General features: G+C 44.0%; 1 long non-coding RNA gene across 1 annotated transcript; it reads right to left on the bottom strand.

Moving 5' to 3' along the window:
* Positions 1–671: 671 nt before the first annotated feature.
* On the bottom strand, positions 672–12,830 carry LOC116440101. The gene is made up of 4 exons (XR_004238412.1): positions 7,096–12,830; positions 6,856–6,976; positions 4,907–4,985; positions 672–1,295 (listed from the first exon to the last, which is right to left on the bottom strand). It is a non-coding gene; the product is annotated as an uncharacterized LOC116440101 (long non-coding RNA).
* Positions 12,831–15,483: the final 2,653 nt, after the last annotated feature.

The raw sequence follows: 15,483 nt of genomic DNA, 5'->3' as shown, positions 1-15,483 counted from the left end.
GATCTATGTATCCCTCTGGTCTTCAGTGTCAAGGAGCTGGAAAGATGAGTATGCAGCAAAACAAAGCTTTTTTTTTTTAAATTATGCCACAGGGTTTGGGTTTTTTAGTGATTTACTCTACCTTTGGGTAGATAGTTGTGACTTTGTGCTGGTGTCATCACGATGCTACTAACTTTTGTGCAGGTGGCAGCTCTATCTTGGAGTTTTTCACATCCACACAGCCTTCTCTACTAGATGTGTGGGAACTGGGTCCCATCAGTCTAACTGAACCCATGCCAGACGGATGTCCAGATTTAATTGCTACAGATGGAGTTACAGCACTACCAAAACTGTGTAGGTAAACCCTTGTGTATCACATGAATATGCAGTGGGGTCCTTTCTGCTGAATGAGGGTGCTCAGTGTAGTCTATTACTTTCCACCACACGATAACCCGTGAGCGATGCTTGGCCAGTTACCATCCATCAGCACTTGACCTGGCATTTGCCTACAGAAATCTTTACTACAGCAATTTTCTTTCCTAGCAGTGGCTCTTTCCATTTTCCTTCCAGCTTTCAGTCACCCTCCTTTTCTGGCCTCAAACCCCCAAGCTCTCTGAAAAAGCAATTGCATATGCTGCAGGTTTACCTTGATACCCACTGCACCAGTCTAAATTCCATCCTACAGCTCTGAGTTGTGGTACAGTCACAGCTTTAGATGCAGCTGGGCTGATCTCACAGAGCAAATTTTATTCTTTTGCTAAAGATCTGAGAAGCTAGAGGAGATAACCTTCATTCAGAGCCATCTGAAACAATAAGTACCAGAGCACACCTAAGGGTGAGGACCTGTTAACATTCACTGTTCCATTTTCCAGACACACATGGCTCATTCAATTTTCTGATGGAAAATATTTCTGGGGGTGGATGCCCCATCCTTCCCAGCATTAAAGCACAATAGGGAAGATGCAGAGGTCCTTGAGGATATTGGAACATGCAGCAGAAGTTACAGAAATAATCTCTCCTAATATGGGAAGCCTTTCATTTTATTAATAAGTGACTTTCCAACATTGGCACACAGATTTGAAGGGGGTGGGAGGGGAGGGAAATGCCTGCAGGATTTAGATGGCAGGGATCCATGGCTTGCTCCAGCAGATGAGTGGGAGACACTACATGAAAATAAACACGTGGTCTTTCTCTGGGTGCTGTTGGCAGGAACAGAAAGAGCCGGATGCAAACGAACAGAGAGCTGGTTTGATCCTTCTGTTGTTCCAACTGGATGCCAGGGGAGAGTCTTCAGCATGGGGGGGAAACTGCATGGCCTGCACCAGAACAGGCAGGAAGATAGTCAGTGTCTGAAGCCCTTCTCTCCACCACTTCATCACACAGTCCACACAGGTTAGTGGACAAATGTGCACATTTCACAAGGATGTCGTCTGTCTTCAATCCTCCCCATAATTAATCACAGACACTACAGTGCTGAGGTGATTGGTTTCAATTTGTTTTTTTTTTTTTCCATTAGAGAGGAAGAACTCTAAATACGGCTTACAAACACACTAGCAACACATGACTGTTAATAACCTTTAATCGTGCTGTGCCTGGCTGTGGCATTAAGAGTCAAAAGGAACACAGGGCTCAAAGACTATAGCGAGTCAATGTAGCAAGAAGAAAGGCTAGAGACTGTCAGCATTTCAGCACTGGAGTTGTTACATGGCTATCTCTTGAATAGGCCAGTTCAGGGATAGGGATAAAACTCCGGTTACAGTAACATTGTTTAAGAATGGGACAAAGCCTAAAGCCCCAGTTGGCATTGCACTGTCAAAGCAATGTATAGGCTGAAAAAAAATTATCCCCTGAGAACCTTTTTCCCTGGGCTCTGGGTAAGCTGAGGTTAGAGTCTGGGGCAGGGTTCAATTTGGGACAGAAACAGGGAGAAAGTTGGGATGGGAGCTCTTTTAGCATGGGGCTGCCAAGGGGATTCCAAAGTAAGGAGAAGGCAAGAAAAATGTTTCTTCCCTACAGCTTTTTCATTTAAATGACGGCCCAGGGCTCATTCCACATTCAGTGTTAGGATTAAAGTATGGGTTTCCTGAAAGCTTGTTCCTCTGACATCTTGGTCAGGACCACAGCAGGTTATCCCTAACTATAGTTAACTGAAGGTCAGGCTTTTGCTTTAGGAGGGTGAGATGCCCTGAAGCTTCAGTAGATGTTGCATTTGCCACAGGCTGCCAGGAGAAGCAGCAGTCTCCTAGAAGGTCATTCCTTCGACAATTGCTTGATTTGGGCTTTGATTCCTCCCATGGTTCATCCCATGCACAGCCTTAGAGTTGAGTTCAGTGTTGGGAAAGGGAAAAAGCCTACAGCAACAGTTAACATGGCACTGGTGAGGGACTTCTGAAGGGAAGTGTGGGTCACAGAAATATTTCTCCTTTGATTGCTTTTTCATCTGGACCATTGCTCTGTGTGCTTGACTGAAGATCAGCTGTCCCCAGGCTTTAGGGCTAAGGGTGGAAGGGGGACAAAGCTTAGAGCTCCAGATGGCAAAGGTCTGCAAAGGGTTTGGAAAAGGCTAGAATGAACAGGAAAAAATTTAACCCCCTGCTGCATTTTCATCTCAGCCACGGCTGAGCGTTCTTACCTGTGAAGCAGCCCACACTGGGGCTCAGGGTTACAGTGGGAGCACTTAGAGGTCCTATAGCTCCAGCTGGCATGGGGTTGTTAATGCACTGCTAAAGGCAAAGCAGAGGCTGCAAAAAGCTTTCTCCCCTCACCAGTTTTTATCTTGGCCATGGCTTAGTCTCTTAGGCAAATGCTCAACTCTCACAGAAAGTTTAGGGTTAGGTTCAGGGGAATGTCAAAGCCTAGAATTGCATGTGATGTTGAACTGCCAAGGACCTCCCTCAGAGGGAGGGACTGGATTCATTAGGATTTTGTCTCTGAAAATTTCATCATTGGTGTGGCTTGTGATAATCCAGCCAAGGCCAATGTTTAGGGTTAGGAGAGGGAAAACCCTTGAACTCTAGTTGTGTTGTGGCTGACAAGGGAAAATGTAAAAATATTTCTCCCATGATAGCTTTTTGATTTCTACTACAGCTTGTGGTCCTTGGAAAAGGGTTTAGTCTGTGCCTAGGGTTAACGTTTGGGTTGGGAAATGAACAAACTTTAGAGCTCCCATTTGCCTAGGAAGCCTGGGGTTGCCAAATGAAAGAACAAGCTGTGCAAAGACTTCTCTGGGAACCTCTTCATCTGGGCCCATTGCTTAGGGTCTTTGGTTAAGCCTCACTCAAGTCCATTTGTCAAAGGATGTCAGCAGATTTTTTTCTCTCTAAGTAAGTGGGAATTTGGTCATGCCCATTAGTTGTATTTTGCTCCTCAGGGTTAAAATCAAATCCTATTTTATAATGTTACTTAGAAGTCTTTTGAAATAAAACTCCCAACCAAATCTCACAAACTTGACTGTTCCAAATTATTGCTCACAGTGTTCAAAAGGAGGAAAATATTGGTATGAGGTAAACACCATAAATATCTCCACGAGACTCTCTCTTCTCAGTTGTGCAAACCAGATCTACAGACAAATTCATAATTTTCTTGCAGTGGATAGAAGTCTATCAGGACTTGCTCAAAAGCAGATTCTGTCATAACTTCATACTTACAAGCCTGTTGACACTTCCACTTAAGTAGCACCAAGTAATTCCCTACTGGGATATGGCCAATTCAGCCCTGTCTTGCCAAAACAATCGAGCTCTTCAAGGGGCAGTCACACATGCAAGAGCTCAGGCAAATGGGTCACAGAACACAAGCTTGGGCAGGTCCAGAAAATTCCTAGCCTTCAATTTTTCTCTTTTTCTCGACACAATCAGTGGGACAGTTCACTACACCCAAAAGCTGAACAATACCTACAAAACGTACTCTTCGTCCAAGGAGTGGGCAGAAGTAAAATAGTGGTATGCTCTTACAACCTGGGTCTGCTAAGAAGGTGATGAGGAGGGGCAAGCTCACTCTGAGGTGCTGTAATTTGAGTCCAGTGAGAGATGAAAAAAACACTTGAAGCTAAACAAATTCTTCTTGGCAGAAAAGTTTGAACTAAGGAAAAATGGAATAATAGGGTGAAATACTGAAGAAAGGTATCAGTGAGGAAGAGAAGGCTGAGAGCTCCTGTTGATGGGGAAAGGTAGTTATCAGTGTGGGTGTGAGATACAGGAGACCCCTCAGAACTCCTTCTCATTTCCATCTGCAGTAGAAAACGGGCCAAGGAGCAAGACTTGGCTAATGCTCAATGGGTCATGAGTGTTGTGGCGGTGTAAATGGCTGCAAGCACCCTAACCTCAAATGAAACACTAAACCCCAATGTTTGGTGGTCAGGCACCAATGTCTGAAGACTGTCTCCGTGGTTAGGGTGAGAACCCATCATCCCCTGGTTCAGTAATTTGTACACTTTAAAATGATTGGTTCATGTTTTCCCCTCCCTGTTTTATGTATGAAGTTGTGAATATTTATTTCCCTTAGTTAACTATGTATTAGTTCTAGAAAGTTCTGTACTCCTCGACATCCCATTGGTTGCTTCCCTTGCTCCCGCCTATGTTTTGTCCCCATTGGTTCTCTTAGCCTCAACTCCACCTCCTTCCCTTTGTCCCATTGGCTGTATCCCTTATTCCCGCCTTTCCAACCATCTATATAAAATCCCTGGACCCTCAGATTTTTTTAGCTCTTTGTCCTTAATCCCTTCACAAATAAAGCTTCATGTGCAATCTATACAAGGAGTAGCTCCCTCAGGCGAGGAGCTCACTCTGACCCATTTGTGTGGAAGCTGCCGTGAAGCGGAGGGTGCAGCCAGACCTTTGGGATTCTTTAGTGTTTCCTGGCCACCGCGCCCTCAGAGTGTGAGTGGCCTAGTGGGATGAGAAAGGACATGGCACTCATGCCTGGCACTTACCTGAGGCAGAATGAAGGCAGAAATAGACTTGACATCTCATAGGTTGGCAGGTATCGAAGCCACCAACTAATAGCTGTGCCTAGGGAACACTAAAAAATGTGATCCATAGGAAACCGTGCGGAAAACAGTTCACCCTCCTCTAGTGTTTCATGGATGGCAATCTCCAGGACATCACCACCTGCGCCGGCCACTGACAATTGGCACAACATGGATCACTGGTGGTGCAAGAGCTGCAGGTGGCCTTGCATGACCAGCCAACCTGTGCTCAGACAAGTGTGTTCAGGGAGCACTGAGACCCAGGCACAGTCTGCTGCACTGCCCAGCAAAACTGCTCTAATGGACAAAGCCAGAGTGCTGCAGGTAAATCCCAGCAGCCGCACCCATCTTTGAAGGTCAGAGAGTGAAATGTGGGGACTTGTACCTTCACTTGGTATTTTTCCTGGTTTGTCACACTGACCTTGGTGCTCTGGAAAGATGTTTGTACTCAGCACTAACAAAGGCTGGGGCTGGCAGGGGCAGGTGGGCACAAAAGTTGTCTTGTGGTTGTTTTGTCATTGAAAATATAGTTTAGCACACAGTGAGACATGCCAGGAGGTGCCATCCTGTGCCTGCACCTGCAGGCAGTTAAACGGCTTGTTGGATCAAGGCCACAAGGAAAAGTTTTGCTGAGATGGAAGAAGAGAAGGGCAAAAAATACAGGATTAACACAATGCACTTGGCTCTGTTTCAAGAGCCTATTTTGGTGCCACAAGGATCCCAGCCCTTCCCAAAAGCGCACAGGGCACAACTTGTTTCAGGTTGTGCTACAACCTCAGCCATGTTATGGGTCTTCGAGTGCCAGAGCGGGTGTCAGTTTTTAGAAGAACAGATGCAAAACTAACATGAACTGAAAGCAAGATGTTTATGCCCTCACACGAAAACATGACATTCCAATCCTATTCAGAAGTAGCCCTGCAAAAATCAAGCAAAATTAATAGCTCATATCAAAGTTGGCCTCACTTCAGGAAAATTTCTGTTGCCTTGGTAAACACAGCTGAGTCTCCGTTTTTCTCCTTCCTATTGGCAATGTACTTCACTTGCTAAATAAAGGTATCTAAACAATCTCTCTTTGTACAATAATTTTTATGCTTTCCCCATCGGTCTGTTTCAGTCACTTGCCCCTACTCTGTGCAGTACAGTGCAAAGCAGCATTCAGAGTATGCATTAAAAAAAGTGTTTGGGGTTTTGGTCAAGATACTAACAGGAAAAAACCAAAATTTTCTGGATGTAAATGTAGGGTGAGAGAAAGCCCCTCTTCTTTCATCTCTATGAGACAACGTCCTACTACTGTTTCCCTTATAAAAACCTCATTTTTTCTGCACAGAATTAATGGTACAAATTTACTCCAGTATACAATCTAGTATTCAGAATCTATGAAAAGTACTTCCACACATAAAATATTTCATTTCTCTGTTTTCTATCCTAAAATCTTCGTTGCTCAAAACCAATTAGTTATTTCTGCAACATAAACACTTACCTTATGATTAAATTGCTTTCATTTTTGCCTTCCCATGGAATTCTCTGTAATTAATTTCCATTTATTCTCCACCCCCAGAGGAGCATTATCCTGGGCAGAAATATCTGCTCAAGGAGAACTGAAAACTGGCAGCTTTCTCTATCCAGTCATTTCAGCCTTTATGGCAACGAGCAGATATCCCTGATCATCAGTTTAACACTGATTTTAACAGGTCTTTGGGTTGAGGACAATCCCAGAAGCAGTTTCTCAAAAATACCTTACCTGGGTGGTAAGCTGGAGCTACTTGCCAGCTTCCCCAGCAGCCCAACAGCAGATGGTATGTAACAGAGCAGCAAACCTCTCCCTGCACCTCTAGCTGCAAAGAGCAGCATTGCTGCACCCAGCCTTAACTTTTCCCAAACTAAAAATCCTAAAAAAGCAAGAGCCGCATTACCTTCGAATGCAGATGGGCTAAGCCATACTCCTCATGGGCTCCAGCTTTAGTATAACAATTTCCCATGAGTCAATCCAACCCCAGCGTTTCTCTAACAATCATCCTGAGATGAGGAGGAACCCTGTGAAACAAATTGTTAGGCTGCTGGTGTAGCCTGCTCCCTATTAAAATAAAATGGGGGATGATGATGAGAGGGCAGGCACATTACTAGGTCGAGAGGGAAGAAGACTGTGTACTTACCAGTGGTGTCATCTGAACAGCAGCATGGGCTCTGTAACTGATACATGGCATTTTAAGCATGCATGAGCCTGTGTCCTGTGCTGCAGGGAAAAAGCAACTCCCCTGAGACTAGGAAGAAGGATTTACTTGCCTCCCTATGCCTTGGCTTACAAGTGCATGGCATTAATTTGGTTTTAGATGACTCTGAAGACAGTGCACAGTTACTGCTTCATCTACTCAAATAAATAATTTGGTTTTAAAAAAAAAGCTGTTGTCATTTCTATCCAAGAGTGAGCACTTCTCACTTCACCAGCTGCACAGGCAAACCTTTGTTCTATAACCCCTACAAGCTTTTCCAGCGGTCAGCACAGAGGGACAGATTGTGCCTGGCAGAGAGAGGATGGGTGTGGAGAGCATGCCACTGGTGTGCCAGACCAGTGGCTAACCATGGTCTGGATGAGGGGCAGAGAAACTGTGTCAGTCTGTTTGAGCTGCCAGATTTCCTTAAAGGAGATGGTTTTCCCTGCCCCCACTCCCTAGTCTAGACCAAGCTTTGGCCCCTTGTGAACATGCCCTGTTGTCAGCCATCACCCAGATGTTGCAGGGCTTGTAATTCAGCTCCATGCCTTGGTCATGGTGAGATACGCGAAAGAGAAGAGCTGCGTACAAAGGGATTTTGATTTTCAAGTAGCATTCTGGTTTGTAGTAGTGCTCAATTAGAAGAGATTGACACGTCTCCCATTAGGCTTCTGTAAAGGAACCTCCCCCATGTTTTAATAGCAACTGGGGCAGGCAAGGGCCGTTCACCCTGGAGCTGTTGTCCCTGTGTGAGTGAACACAGCCTTCCCCAGCTCCTGTCTGGGACCAGTGTGAGATGGGGATCCAGTCCTGCAAGAGGGATGGGCGCAGACCTCAGGGAAGCAGTTTGTTCCACAGTTTGGGGCTGGGACAAGTACCTTGTTGGGGTCCTGCATGGAAGAAACAGCTGTTGTTTGTTGTACAGGAGACTTGATCCATATGCTAGTCACATGCCACTGTGCCCATGTTTCAACAGAGAAGATGGTAAGCATCAGGACAGAGGAAGATGAAAGGTCTGCCTGATTTTTGCATCGTGTTCAGCTTCAAAAGTGCATCAGAAAGACTTTTTTCTCCATGAGAAGGTAGAAAGAGCCTAGAAATAAGCACCAATGATTGGCTCCATCTGCACTCATATTGCTGGAAATTATTTTGAATTACAAACATAATAAGGGCACCTTGTGCTTGTACAGAAGCAGCACCACCCACGGAGTGATTCAAAAGCAAAAGGTCTGGTTTAGCCTCCAAGTTGAACTCGTTGCCTAAATAACATCGTTCAGATCCAAATTCTCCCCCATCTGCTTTTTTTCTTTCTAATGTAATTAAAAAGAAAATGTAGAAGAATGCACCAGGCTCAAGATTAGACATCAGGACTTTTTCTCAGCAAACATGTTACTGAAGCCCAGCAGATGCAGAAAGTAAGAAACTTGCTATCAACAGGGGTAAAGAGGCAGAGTTTTATAATCAGTAAGTAGTGGCAGGGATGGAAGAGCAGCAATACCACCAGTCAGTTTACTTAAATCAGCTGCATAACTTCTGCATCATAAAAGTTCATGTTTGTGCTGAAAACAAAATTACTAACTTTCTTTGCTGACTTGGAGGTTTCTTCAGATCAAATCAGAGGTGCTCAAGCACAGCTAAACTGGCAGTTTAATTCTGTTACTGTACAGGACCTGCTTTATGAACCGACAGCATCTGCATCTGGAACTGCCAATCCAAACCCTTTAATTTACTCAGAATTGAAAACACAAGATTTCATAAAGGACAAAAAAAAAGGGGGTTGTAAAGATGCCACATGGCAATGCCTCCCATTACAAACAAGTATGTGCAAAATTATAATAAGAATGCCTCAATCACAATGCTGATTTTACACAAAAGTAGAATAACTAGAAATGAAACGGAACAACCTCTTCTCTGTCTTTTTCTGTCTCTTCTAGTTGCATTAGACATGCAAACTACATATATTTGCTTTTTCAGATGAACCCATGCAAGACAATGAAGTGATCTTGTCTGTGGCAGGTTCTGGGTGCCCACTTAACACGTTTTACTAAAATTCCTGTGTCAGCCTTTCACCTGATCCAGAAGACAAAGCACAGTATCAAGCCCAGGTTCACTAACTTTGCCAGATGCTCTGTGACACAGAACCTTGATGCTCGCTGTTCACCTCTGCTCTCAGCCAGAGCAGGGATGACACCAAGCACCAGGAACTGCCTGCTCAGGTGGAAAGCCCTGGAAGAGGTGGGTGGCTGCTGGCAGAGGCGGTTCCTCCGGTTCTTGCCGTGCCTCCAGTACAGAAACTTGGGGCATGCAGAGCGAGATGTGCTTTCGTGGCACGGTGAGAAGGGACTATTTAACTACAGAACTGGTTAAAAGTTCAACGACTTCACAGCAGGATGAGACACAGAGGGACTGAAGCTGATTTCACAGTCTCAAGAGGAGCTGGAGCTGTGGAAGAGAGGGACGAAGATCCCGGTATTCCCAAAACATCTCAGACCCCAGAGTAAAGAAAGAAAAGACAACCATCAAAAGGAAATTGATACAAGCCCATCAGCAATTCCTGCCATAGATATAATTGTTTTGAGTGCTCACCAAGTAATGAAAAAGAACTGTGTTTAGAAACCTTTCTCAGGTGGCTGGTTTCTACAACAACAAACGACCCTGCATTTGTGAGGTCAGCCCCCAGCTGCGCATGGAGAGCCCCACTCACTTCTACAAGAGAGCTCCACATTTTCAGTAAATACCCTCTCAAAGGGGATGATGCTCTGCCTTGCCTCCCCTTCCTAAAGCTGTTCCAAGGCTCTTCAGAGTCATCACATACCAGCCTTTTAAGAGACACTAAACTGATTATACTTGTTCATAAAATGTGCTTACAGAATGATTTAATTCCTGTTATTAGCACTTAACACGACGGACTGGTTTTCTTGACACGACTGCAGCTCCAGTCGGCACTCAGACAATCCCCCAAGAGCATTCCTGAGACATTCCTGCAGTTTAGCCACACGTGGGCAAGCTGGGTCTCACCTCAAGACAGGCTGATACCAGAGACCGAAACACATACGGCACTCTTAGCTGTACAAGCACGTGTAGCATCCTTGGCACTTGCCAGCTCCCAGCGCTGTTACTGTTTATCTGCTCACCCATCACTTGCATCAGCTTTCTTACTGCTGACCGGTGGGATGATCCAGTTCTAAGAGGCTCCACTGCTGTGCTGTACATCCTAAATTATACATACAGCACTCTGCCATAGGAGAAAAGCAATCAAAGTGATTTATTTCTGGGTGAGCGGAAAGCGTCCCCTTTGTCTCAAAACAGTAATTACTGTGGGCCACATTCCAATGCTAGCCTTAGCCATGGCAGGAGTTACTAGAGCAGGGATTATTTGTGGAGTAAGGTATTTCTCAGCAGGTATCAGGATGTTGGTTTTCAGCCTTAAAGCCTCTATGTTAAATACCACATCTTTAATTATTTCAATTTACTTTTAATCAAACTATGTGAAATTAGAGTGCCTCCCTTTCTCTTTGTTGATAGCTGCTCCACAGATATACAGAAAAGCAATTAATTACTGCAAATTTTAGAACAGAAATAGCTATACAGGTATCTGTGAAGATGCTAAAAATGTCAGGAGAAAAGTGAGATAAATGTCAATGTTATTAAAAATAAATGTTACTTCATGCAACATTTACCTAAATGTTTGCCAGAAAACAGTAAATAAGGAATTTAAATCCTGATGTAGCACAATAACATACTGAGGTTAAACTCCACCTCTGCACTGAAAGGCAGCCCAAGATGAAAATCTCATTCCAAGCCCTGATATCATCTGTGCTAGCCCTCTGCACAAAAGTGGATTTTATCCAACATACAGTGACTTTGTAAACAACCCGCTTCCGTTTTACCCATACTGAGTTCAGTTTTCTAATGTTTCCTTCCACATCCACAATGGTGCCTTATCAAACCCCACAGCCTGGCAGAGTGTCGGGATTTATACTCCCTTTTCCATCCACCAGGGCCTCTTGATTGCTGCTCTGCAGGACCAAAGCCTCAGGCCCCTTCAAGACCTGCTGTCCTGAGCTTAAATAGAAGACCCTGTACCAGGCAAGTAATATATGAGCGTTTCTTACATTCTCACAGTTTATCATATAATGTGGGTGGCTCTTACAGTGAGCTGACTTATTCCCTCAGTTGTGTCCAGTCTGCATGCACATCTACAAACAGTAGCAGTAATCATTTCATGTTTTCTAGCAAGCTAATGACACAAGTGTTAAATAGTGAAAAGACAGTAAATGACCTCTGAGGAGCCCTACACCAAATGCTCAGAGATTATTGCCTCCATCCATCTCCACCTGGAGATCTGTCAGCATCAGAACCATTTTCTGTTGGACATTGTTCATTTTCTCTCCGGATCAAGATGTGAAGAAGGCCCACTCAGGAGACTACCACAACTTTTATCAGGCAAGCTTGTAATCTTGGTAAAGTAAAATACATCAGGCTGATTTGACAAGATCCATTTTCCTTAGGCTCAGGTAGATAGATGTTAACAAAGTGCTGCTCCCTTAATTTGTTAATAAAGGGCTCCTATTTCAGTTGTTCCATTATTTTGCTTTGGATCAATGTCAAGCTGATAGACCAATACTTACCACCAGCACTCAATTTTCACAGCCTGTTAGCAGTACACTTTTTTCCACTTACTGACTAAAAAGCAACATACAGAGATCACCAGAGCTCCTATCTCCAGGTCTTTAAAATTTCATGGGTACAAATTTGTTGGATTTAAGAATTCTAAAACGTTCAGAGTCAGCAGTTGTCCACAGTAACCTTCTCTAGCTTCTATCTCAATGGAAAAGACTTCAATTTCATCATCTGTGATAAAGCTGTATCTTCTATTAGGCCATGCAAACTGTGTATTAACACTGGCTTGAGCACTAATCTCAATAGAAACAATCAAAACTGAGCCAGACATTCAAAGCTTCCACCTGCAAAACTCCTGAAAGCTGGTTTCAGCTCTGCACAAGCTTATCTTCTCAGCTCAGTGAGAATAAGCTCTTTTCTAGAACATCTTTAAGCATTTCTGGCCAAGGTATAACAATTTCTTTGATGCTTGTGTGATGGACTAGAGGTGAGAATAGAGGGCTTCATGCCAAATAGTTAAACCTCTTCTAAACCAGAATAAAATGCAAGCTTTGTTTTACTTAATTTGGGTTATGAGCAAGATATTGGATCACTTCCTAATTTGACTGGCATGATTTATTTCCCCAAAAAAGCTGTGCTGGAAGCAATCACTGTAACATCAGGGTAACACTCAACTTCATATATATGCAAGAACAGTGACAGAAAACAGCAAATGTCCTCACATGCACTGGCAGCTCCTAAACCTGCAGGGGTTGTACTGCCTGACGGGGAGAAAGCTGGGACCTTGCCACTGTTCAAACTAATAAGCACATGCTTGGCTAAGATTTGAACAGTGGTTGTAATTGCCATCTCCATTATTTGCCTCTGCTATGTACGAACAGTGTCAGGCCCACATTTTTTGAATATTCAAGGAGGAAATTCAAGATGTCAAGATGTGCCTTCACAGACTGGGGGGTCAGGGTATGTAACTCACATTGTCCATTTTTTCACACACTACCTTCCCTCTTTTGGATCACTTCTGACAATGTAATGCCCCAGCTTGAGTTCTGAGCAAGCTCTAAACTTATCTTCCTCATGGAGGGCAGAAGGAGATATCTGCAGACCATAAAAGATTGCATTTGCATAGCTTAGATACTATCAGCTAACACGGAAACATAATATTCTTCCTTGTATCCCAGTAATATTGAACCCATCCTAATTTCCTGTTCTGCACATCAGAACATCTGTGGCAGCAAATACTCCCCTCAACAAGTTGGAACTGCTGCACAGAGAGCTCCTGCACTCCCATCACAGGAGTTCCCACGAAATGGCTCCTGTTAGATACCTGTCAGCAATCCTTCCCCTTCCATTGCTTCAGCTTACTCCTGCTGCTTGATGCACAACAACAACAATGCTCTATAGCCAGACAGACTTCAGTGAACAGCACAGCTCTTCTTAAGAAGTTTGCATCATCAGAGATACAGCTCTTCATGCCTCTCAGCGAAAAAACACTCCCTCCCCAATTACATTTTAAAAATCCATTGTAGATTTTACTGGCACTGCTGCCAATGACAGAAACCACACTGTCAGTATGAAAGATGAAACTGCAACACAACTAAGAATGAATGCCCACTTTTGTGCAAAAATGCAATCCTAGAAAGCTACAAAAACATTCGGAAACAACAGCTCTTTTATTTGGCCTTGATACTGCCCTCGTGTTCACTCCAGTTCACCAAAATAAGACACCCCCCTATCATTAGAGATGATCTCATCGAAAAGCAGCTCCCTGCAAGTTTTCTTGCATAGGAGGTTTAACCACCAGCCCTGATGCAGCCTGACCAGGAGCGGTGTTTGCTCAGCACATTCTGGTGGTTTCAGAGACAAAGCCAGCATTCCCAAGGCTCGAGATAATCAAGCAGATGAAGTCATGCACTCTAAATGCTCCAGAAAGAGAAATGGATGGGGGGTGTGGAGGGTGGGTGTTGGGAGGCAGGAATGGGGGACCACATTTAACATTAATGCACAGAAAAGTAGACAGAAAAAATGTTCCCCATTTAATGATTCCCTACATTAATGACACACTGGCATTACCAGTAAGATAGTGTGTGAACAAATGAACCATTTAACCCCAGAAGGAGTCTGACTGACAGGCAGCACATCTAAATGCAGGCACTACAACGCTGCACTACGTGCTTTCCCCAGGGACAGAGATCTTTGGTGGCTACAGACAGAGCCTAAAGCCAGTGAGGTCCTTTCAGGGACCTCAGTTAAGCACTACCTCATTATCCTCATCTCTTTTGAGGAAGGTACACTAATACCAGTCAACAGCACGTAGAAATAAAAGGTGAAGCATGTGCTAGGGCAGAGAAGGAGCACAGAGCAGTTCTTGGTAGTGATACTTCAAAGGCAGCCCAAGGTTGGGAGACAGGCTGGAATTAGATACTGATAACCACAAACATTTCAGAAAGCAACCAGTGTTTTAAGAGCCTTTAAGAGTTCAACTGCTTAAGGGAAATAAGATTTCCAGCCCTTTCTAGAAAACCATGTACTAGTTGCTTAAAAACTGAAATCTTTGTGTTGACCTATCCCTGAACTCCTGTGACTTCTTATATTCATCTCTGCCTGCAAGCCCTCCAGGGATGGATCTGGCCTCACACTGCAGCATATTTCTGGGCCTTATACTGCAATTATTATAACGGACATCTTTCTTTTCAGAGTGGGGGAAAGTGCGGTGAAAATCCTTTCCATTCTCATGTGTTTTCAATCATTTTTTCCTCCTTCTTACAGACACACATCTCTTTCCAATTTTAAAATGTATCATTTCCCTGCAGATAGCACAGCTGGATGGGTACTGCTCATTACTTTCTTAGAAGCTTCTTTTCTTCCAAATTCCCTATTTTTATTTGAACTCCAGCTTTATGCTTTCTTCCACCTTGGAAGGGATTATGGGCTTGGTGTCTGCTGCTGGATGGAAGCGTATTATATTCCAGTTATCTGCTGCATATTAGATACAGCCACCTCTGGATAAACTGGAAATCTCCCAAGGGAGCATTTCTGAAGGAAAGCCCATACCAGATGCCACGCCAGAATTTCTCTCCTTATGAGACAGGCAGCCACAGTCAGGCTGAATTCTCCTATTGCAACTGAAATGCGGAGAAACAGTTTACACTTCAGCATTCCAGCCATGGATAAAACACAGCTAGCATCTCTGTTGTCAAACATCCTGCCGTCTCTTGCCACATTGATTTCACTTCATGCTGAGTCTAGTGGCAAAATCCCAGCACTAATGAAGTTAATGGGAGTTTCACCAGTGGATTCAAGAGGGCTGACATTTCACACTGACTCTTCCATCATAAAATTCCCTCTGCTCACCTCTGAGCTTAACAACTGTGCCCGTTACACCCAGCACGGAGGATCTGGGGTTGATCCAATATCCTTTTAAGTTAATGGGAAGGCTCCCACTAACTTTAATGAGGACTGAGATAGATGAGTTAGTGGATGAGAGCATTTTATTTGAGAGAGGGAAGATGATGTTCTACAGCCACTAACACTGTCTTTTTAACCCCTCATGTACTATTTTTGTGCTTCTCTAATCCCCCGTGCTGATGTCACTTGGTTCCCAATAATGATTTTGCAACAGTGAGGGACATTATAAGCACTCAGGTTTTTACTCTTCCCTCCTCCTACCACTTAATGTGAGCAGTAACAATTAAGAAAGTCTGACTATCA

Source organism: Corvus moneduloides, chromosome 2, assembly GCF_009650955.1.
Source record: "Corvus moneduloides isolate bCorMon1 chromosome 2, bCorMon1.pri, whole genome shotgun sequence".
NCBI classification, from domain to species: domain Eukaryota; kingdom Metazoa; phylum Chordata; class Aves; order Passeriformes; family Corvidae; genus Corvus; species Corvus moneduloides.
The sequence above is the reverse complement of the archived record's forward strand: the minus strand, read 5'-3'. Positions and strand labels throughout refer to the sequence as shown.